Source organism: Hoplias malabaricus, chromosome 6, assembly GCF_029633855.1.
Source record: "Hoplias malabaricus isolate fHopMal1 chromosome 6, fHopMal1.hap1, whole genome shotgun sequence".
Classification (NCBI taxonomy): domain Eukaryota; kingdom Metazoa; phylum Chordata; class Actinopteri; order Characiformes; family Erythrinidae; genus Hoplias; species Hoplias malabaricus.
The window spans coordinates 41,457,035-41,464,990 of NC_089805.1; the positions used below are offsets into that span (position 1 = coordinate 41,457,035).

The 7,956-nt window shown below is 42.4% G+C and overlaps 1 pseudogene; it reads right to left on the bottom strand.

The window, feature by feature from the left end:
* Nucleotides 1–472: 472 nt before the first annotated feature.
* Nucleotides 473–7,432, bottom strand: LOC136700325 (sialidase-1-like; annotated as a pseudogene).
* Nucleotides 7,433–7,956: the final 524 nt, after the last annotated feature.

The window sequence follows — 7,956 nt, forward strand, 5'->3', positions numbered from 1 at the left end:
CTTGTTGACAATATCCATCAATCTTTCCCCCCCTTCGACTTGCTTTAAGGTGTATTTCCTGTGGTTGAGGTGTAAACAAAGTCATTCACAGTTGTCGGATCAGAAATGGTTCATTGTAGAGAAGCTTACTACCTCAGCAGTTACAGTGGTGGTGGAGCCAGGAGTCACAAGGCTTACAATACAGAGACAGTAGTTGTGGATCAATTAAAAACATAATTAACCATGTTTTTGAAATATGAATGATTCCATTATGAAAAAAGAGGAAAACTGGTGGAATTGCCCTTTTAACTGTAACACTCATAAAGCATTTGACTTCAAAACACAGATCAGTACCTAGGTAAATGAGTGGAAGAAACTGACACAATCTTCATTCAACCTTTACATCCTGTGATTCATTATAAAAATAGTGGATTTCCCTTTGCTTTTCATAGTGTTTTGTTTTTAAAATGCAAAACATCACCACTCTTTCATACTACAGGCCTCCGTAAAGGTGGATCTTGGCAAAAGAGATGGTCTCATAATAGTCCTTATGACCTTTTTCATAGATGAGAAAGATGTGTTTCTTATCCTCAGCTTGGTCTCCTCTGAGTGAAGTTAAAGAGGAGTAGCCACTTGGACCTGTCCAAATCTGCAACACTTCGTTCTCCCAGGACTTACCATCCGTCAGAGACCAGCGGAGAGTTAGATTGACCCCTGGAGGAGAGAGACAAGGATAAAAATGTTTTTACAGATGCCCTCAATTAAATATTCAGGTATTTATGGGGAAACACCCCCCTCCAGAAAAAACTAAACTCTTTTCTCACTCTGTTGGGAGTTGGCCGGGTTACTGAAGTACAGCACCCCCTCCTTTTGCAGAGCTCCAGCCGCCACCACAGGGTCAACTAGGGTGTGATCAAACAGTAGTTCCTCCACCGGCAGCGTCTCACCTCCGTCCAGACTTCGCACCACCATCCGGCAGCGGCAGTGATAGTTATTCTGGTTTCGCACATTTATCAATATGCTTCCGTCCTGCAGTTCCACCGGCTGAAAATGTTACATTTATTTAATTAAATTCTATTAAAAATTTAAAACACTTTATTAGAGTGATTTTATGAGGACAATCTAAATAAAATGAGACCAATGGAGAGACAGCTTTGGGCTGACACACACACACATACACACGGAGCAGTTGCAAGTGCCTTGCTCAATGGCAACTCAGCCATGGATGTTGAGGGAGGAGACAGGGTTGTTTCTGTATTAACCCTGCCCTTATTCTTATTAATCTATCAGTGTTAAGCCTGAACCCCATTGTCTCTCACCTGACACTCATCTGGGTTGAAATCCAGGTTCTGTTTCAGCTGGTTGTAGGGGATACTCTTTAACGCTGCCCCATTTCTCCAAGTTTGTCCATGATCATCGCTAAGGATGCAAAAAACTCCATCTCCCTGGATAGTGCCATGACCACACACCACGAGACGGCCTTGAGCGGGCGGATAGTGTTTCTGTTGAATTTATAATAATATATATATATATATATATATATATGTATATATATATATATATTTAAGTAGTTAAAGTTTTGAATCTAGAAACACTGTAGTTAAACAATTATATTCAAATTCACATGAAAATAGTGCAGATTAAATGTAGATGGGCAACTTAGTTAAAGTGCTTCTTCAACTGGGAATGATCTGCAGAAACATTTGGAAATGTTTTTTTCCCCTGATTTATTAAGGTTTATTAGGGCGGCACGGTGGCGCAGCAGGTAGGTGTCGCAGTCACACAGCTCCAGGGACCTGGAAGTTGTGGGTTCAAGTCCCACTCTGGGTGACTGTCTGTGAGAAGTGTGGTGTGTTCTCTCTGTGTCTGCGTGGGTTTCCACCGGGTGACTGTCTGTGAGCAGTTTGGTGTGTTCTCCCTGTGTCTGCGTGAGTTTCCACCGGGTGACTGTCTGTGTGGTGTGTTCTCCCTGTGTCTGCGTGAGTTTCCACCGGGTGACTGTCTGTGTGGTGTGTTCTCCCTGTGTCTGCGTGGGTTTCCTCCGGGTGACTGTCTGTGAGGAGTGTGGTGTGTTCTCCCTGTGTCTGCGTGGGTTCCCTCCGGGTGACTGCCTGTGAAGAGTGTGGTGTGTTCTCCCTGTGTCTGCGTGGGTTTTCTCCGGGTGACTGTCTGTGAGGAATGTGGTGTGTTCTCCCTGTGTCTGCGTGGGTTTCCACCGGGTGACTGTCTGTGTGGTGTGTTCTCCCTGTGTCTGCGTGGGTTTCCTCCGGGTGACTGCCTGTGTGGTGCGTTCTCCCTGTGTCTGCGTGGGTTTCCACCGGGTGACTGTCTGTGTGGTGTGTTCTCCCTGTGTCTGCGTGGGTTTCCTCCGGGTGACTGCCTGTGAGGAGTGTGGTGTGTTCTCCCTGTGTCTGCGTGGGTTTCCTCCGGGTGACTGTCTGTGAGGAGTGTGGTGTGTTTCCTCCGGGTGACTGTCTGTGTGGAGTGTCGTGTGTTCTCCCTGTGTCTGCGTGGGTTTCCTCCGGGTGACTGTCTGTGTGGAGTGTGGTGTGTTCTCCCTGTGTGTGTGTGGGTTTCCTCCGGGTGACTGTCTGTGAGGAGTGTGGTGTGTTCTCCCTGTGTGTGCGTGGGTTTCCTCCGGGTGACTGTCTGTGTGGAGTGTAGTGTGTTCTCCCTGTGTCCGTGTGGGTTTCCTCCCACGGTCCAAAAACACACGTTGGTAGGTGGATTGGTTACTCGTGTGTGTGTGTGTTGCCCTGTGAAGGACTGGCGCCCCCTCCAGGGTGTGTTCCTGCCTTGCACCCAATGATTCCGGGTAGGCTCCAGACCCACCGCGACCCTGAACTAGATAAGCGCTACAGACAATGAATGAATTACGCATTATTAGATCTACACTTGTTATTAATTTTTATTAAACTCAGAAAAAAGTTATTGTATTTCAGTGTATTGCTTTTTGATTTTTCAGTTTGATGGCAGTCATTTAGTTTTTTTATTATTTGTTTTAATCCACATGATGGCACCGTTCACACAGATGTTAAATTAAAGAATGAAACGAAATCAAATCAAACCTGAATGCCGAAACCAGGTCCTAGGATGAAGCTCTTGACCCCAAGCTGGAGGGTGAGGGTTCGAGGATGGCTCCAGGTCAGTCCATCGTCCAGACTCTGCACCAGCATGGTGCTGGGGGAACTACAGTGATAGCGGTAGAAACACAGAGAGTAAATCAGCATCAGTGTTCCTGTTTCTTCATCCACAACAACAGAGCCCAGGTTAGAGCCATCTGTGTGAATCCCATCGTCCACAATGAAGGAGGTGGGAGACCAGGTTGCTCCTGTGAATAAAAGAGAGAAGAAGAAGAGATTTACAAAGAATCCACTCTTTTAAATTGTAAACTGTACGTTATTCTTTTACAAGATGCCATTCTTTCTACTGTACTGGCATAAGTAATTTATTTTCTAGCAATAAGCACATTTCCTTTATCTAATAAGTATAATAATAATAATAATAATAATATATTTTAAATCCATTTTAAAGTCCTTACAAGGTTTCCTTGAAGAATATGTTACTCTCCTAATGGATTATTTAAAGGAGAGTTACTTAAGGAACCATTTATTTGAAGTAAATGGTATCTTTGAAAAAAATTATTTCTAGAAACCTCTATCAAAGCTATCATTTAAGTACTTTTATTTGACTGTGAATGTAATTGACATATTAGGACTGATTAGACAAATCATGTATCAGCATTAGAAATGAACATCTGATGAAACTTCTAGTGCAAAATCACTTCTCTGGGTCTTAAAATAGCAGGGTACTTTCAGCTCGTAATTTCCACGGCCTAAAAACGTATTTAAGGAACTGCTGTAATGGAGAACTCAGAAAAGCAAAGTGAGATCTGGAAGAAGAACTGTCAGACAGAGCTGATTGTACGCCAGAAACCTTATATATCTTGTCTAGTCAAAAATAAATCAAAAGACTGATTTAAAAATGTCTGCAGTGGTTGTATTTATGCCTTTTAAAAACTGAACATAATTTTGTCAGGGGTTTTCAAAATGTTTAATTCATATTGTATTAAATGTGTTTAGAGGCCAAACACTGATAAATTCCATAAAGTGTGGAGTTATTATCCAGGTATTAACCTTGTTATCTATTATTCAGTACCTTCCCATTTCATCCACTCACATCATCATGAAATGCTTTTTCTTACTGAGTCACATCTGACCCTTCACTGAACCCCCTGCAATATGTTTACCATCCCAACCATTACACAGATGACACCATCACATCAACCCTTCATCAGACCCTCACCCACTTGGGCAAATAAGTGAAAATATACTAGCAGTTCATGGACTTCAATTTAGCATAAAACACCATCATTCCTCAGAATCTGAACCCTCTAAGCCTCAAAAAAAGAAAAAAACAAAAACACAGTTGGATCCTGATTGGAAGACCTAAGATCATGAGCAGCATCTCCACTATGACCATGCTGAGCAATGGCCTTTCCCATTGGCAGTGTGTTAAGTCCTCTACTGTTCTCATTTCACAAGTTTAATCACATCAGGTTTGCTGATGACACTACTGTGCTGGGCCGCATCAGTAAAGACTATGAATCAGTGTACAGAACAGAGATGTGGCAACTAGCAAATCTAATCAAAAACTTACATCTGAATGTGGACTAGACAAAAGAGATAGATTTTGACATTACAAGCACCAAGTTCATTGGCATTCACCTAATGAAGAACCAATCCTAGACAATGGACACAAGCTCCAGAGCTGAGAAAGACCAGCAACTGAAGCTACGGAAGACTCCAGCCTCCCGTCTGTTATTCTTACCTTTTTACACAGGAACTACAGAGCACCCTGACTAGCTGCATCATTTGCCTGGTTTGGTAACTGCACTTGGTCTTAGGCCAAGGCCTTCCAGAAAATACTGAGAACAGCTGAGAAGATCACTGGGTGATCTCTCTCCCCTCAATCATGGACATTTATACCACACACTGCATTCGCTAAGCCAGCAGCTTTGTGGATAGACCCACACAACCCTCACACAAACACTTTCTTTTCTGTAGTTTGGTTCTGTCCAGTACTGTTAGATTATATAACAGGTTTTTCTCCACAAGCCATCAGACTCCATGACGCCCAGATTCTGAAATGTCAGATACCTCCAAACACACACACACACACACACACACACACAAACAAATACTCACTAACAGTCATTGTCTTTGAAACAATGCATTTAAAGGCAATTATTGTACTGCATATCAAGACACTGTACTTATCATGTCTCCTATATTCTGGTTTTTCGGTAACCTTTGTACTTTGCAAAATATGGACAATCAGAGTTTTTTTGCTAGAATATCTTTCTACAAATTGTTTGTTTTACTGTGTACTTGACTGGAACACAATAAATCCTCTTGAACTGCTAGGAGACTATTCTGTATGTTCTTTAGTAAAAGAAGTAAAGAAACGTAAACACATGTAGACCCTCATTCATTCATTGCCTGTAAGCGCTTATCCAGTTCAGGGTCGCGGTGTGTCAGGAGCCAACCTGGAATCACTGGGTGCAAAGCAGGAACACACCCAGTCCTTCACAGGGCGACACACATTCACTCACACCTAAAACACCTTTTTTTGAGTCGCCAATCCACCTACCAGCATGTGTTTTTGTACTTTGGGAGGGAACTGGAGTACCCGGAGAAAACCCACGCAGACACAGGGAGAACACACCACACTCCTCAAAGACAGTCACCCGGAGGAAACCCTCGCAGGCACAGAGTGAACACACCACTCTCCTCACAGACAGTCACCTGGAGGAATCCCACGCAGACACAGGGAGAACACACCACACTCCTCAAAGACAGTCACCCGGAGGAAACCCTCGCAGGCACAGAGAGAACACACCACACTCCTCACAGACAGTCACCCGGAGAAAACCCACGCAGGCACAGGGAGAACACACCACACTCCTCACAGACAGTCACCCGGAGGAAACCCACGCAGACACAGGGAGAACACACCACACTCCTCACAGACAGTCACCCGGAGGAAACCCACGCAGACACAGGGAGAACAGAGAGAAGCAGGACTCGAACCCACAACCTCCAGGTCCCTGGAGCTGTGTGACTGCGACACTACCTGCTGCACCACCATGCTGCCCTAAACAGCTGGATTTTGTAAAGGTGCTGAACCTCTGTCTGTGGAGCGTCTCAGGGCGATAAACTTGGCCTCCATGTCTCCACTAGATGTTTTCCGAGAAAGCCAACAGACTGCCGAGGGGGGTGAAGGTCAGCAGGGGAATCCGGTAGGTGTGCACTTCTCCAGCTCCTCCACCCACCCACAGCAACTTCTCTTCAGTAATGATGGGGTTAAACTAACAGAGATGATGCAAAAAAAGACAAAAACAGATACATTTCATATTTCCCTTTTCCACGAACCTTGCTCCGTTTTCTATGAATGACAGCCCAAATGACTAAAGCAAAATGTCTTGGTGTTTTATGCAGATAAAGAGCCCTAAAACAGAATATTCCTTACTTTCTTAATATAATATAGGTAAAGGTAAATATAACACTTTCTAGTCCTACACGTCTCAGTCTACAAAAGGCAGGTGTAAATAGTCATATTTAAACAAGTTCATGAATGTGACTTCACGACAATGTTAAATTCGACAGTGTAGAAAACAGTGAAGCTTATAAACTGAAAGTGTAAATCCGGAAGCTACGACGGAGTTTTAGGGCCACGGCGTTGAAAAAAAAAAACAAGATTCTGAGAATATTCTCAGAATAATTCTGAGAAAAACTCGGAATAATTGAGTAAAAAAGGTCTGTATAATTTCGAGAATATAATCAGAATATTTAGAGAAACACTGTTTGGGTTATAATTTTCTATAATATATAAGGCAGTTACACTGTGTGTCTGCTCCATTATATGCAGCGAATTATTTCGAAATTATTTTCTGTGAATTTTCCCAATATTTTTTTCTCATAATTATTCCGAGATTATTCTCAGAATATTCCGAGATTTTTTTCTCAGAATTTTCCCGAGATTTTTTTTCAGAATTATTCCGATATTATTTTCAGAATTATTCCAAAATTTTATTCTTGGAATTATTCCGAGATTTTTTTCTCAGAATTATTCAGAGAATATTCTCAGAATTCTGACTTTAATCTCGGAATCTTGTTTTTTTATTATTTTTTTTTTTTTCCCCAACGCCATGGCCCTAGAACTCCGTCGTACTCAGCAGCGCGTGCCACAGTGGCAGCAGTTCCTGTTTGAAATGTTCCCGGTCTAAAACAAATAACAGGGCTCTAACAGTTCAGTCCATCGCTGGTAAACAGACAGGCAAACTCAGACATTACTAGTGTGTTAATCTAACATAAAATAGAGACATTTTTACCTCTTCATTGCCTCCGTGTGTAGCCTGGATGAACCAAATACAAACCAGTAGCAGTTTCATACCTGCTCATCTTCAGTTTAACAGCTCTGTTTACCTGCTCATACACACACCACAACACATGACTGAGTACGTTGATCACTTTATGATCAGGCCATAAGACCATCTCAGTCCAATAGAGCTCTGTGTGTCAATGTTTAAAAGACAGCTCCATCAACTTTACATCATCTCTGTATTAAGTCGTTCAGATGTAAACACATGCAATGGGTTTATTTTGGTGTGAAATGATCTTTTTTATAAAAATGAATTTATTACAGTGGAGATAATAGTAACCAGAATTGAGGGTGGTTTGTTGTTTTTTTGTGCTGCTGAATTTTTTTAAACACCTCATTGATACTTCTGGACTTTCTCCCAACCAAAAATACAGTCTGAAACATCCTGTAACCACTGATAAGGTGGCGGACTAGAGGACGACTAACACAAACTATGCAACTACAGATGAGCTATTGTCTCATCTAAACTGAAGACCAGCAAAACAGGAACATTTAATATAATGGACAGAGTGGACACCATTTAAAAACTAAAGA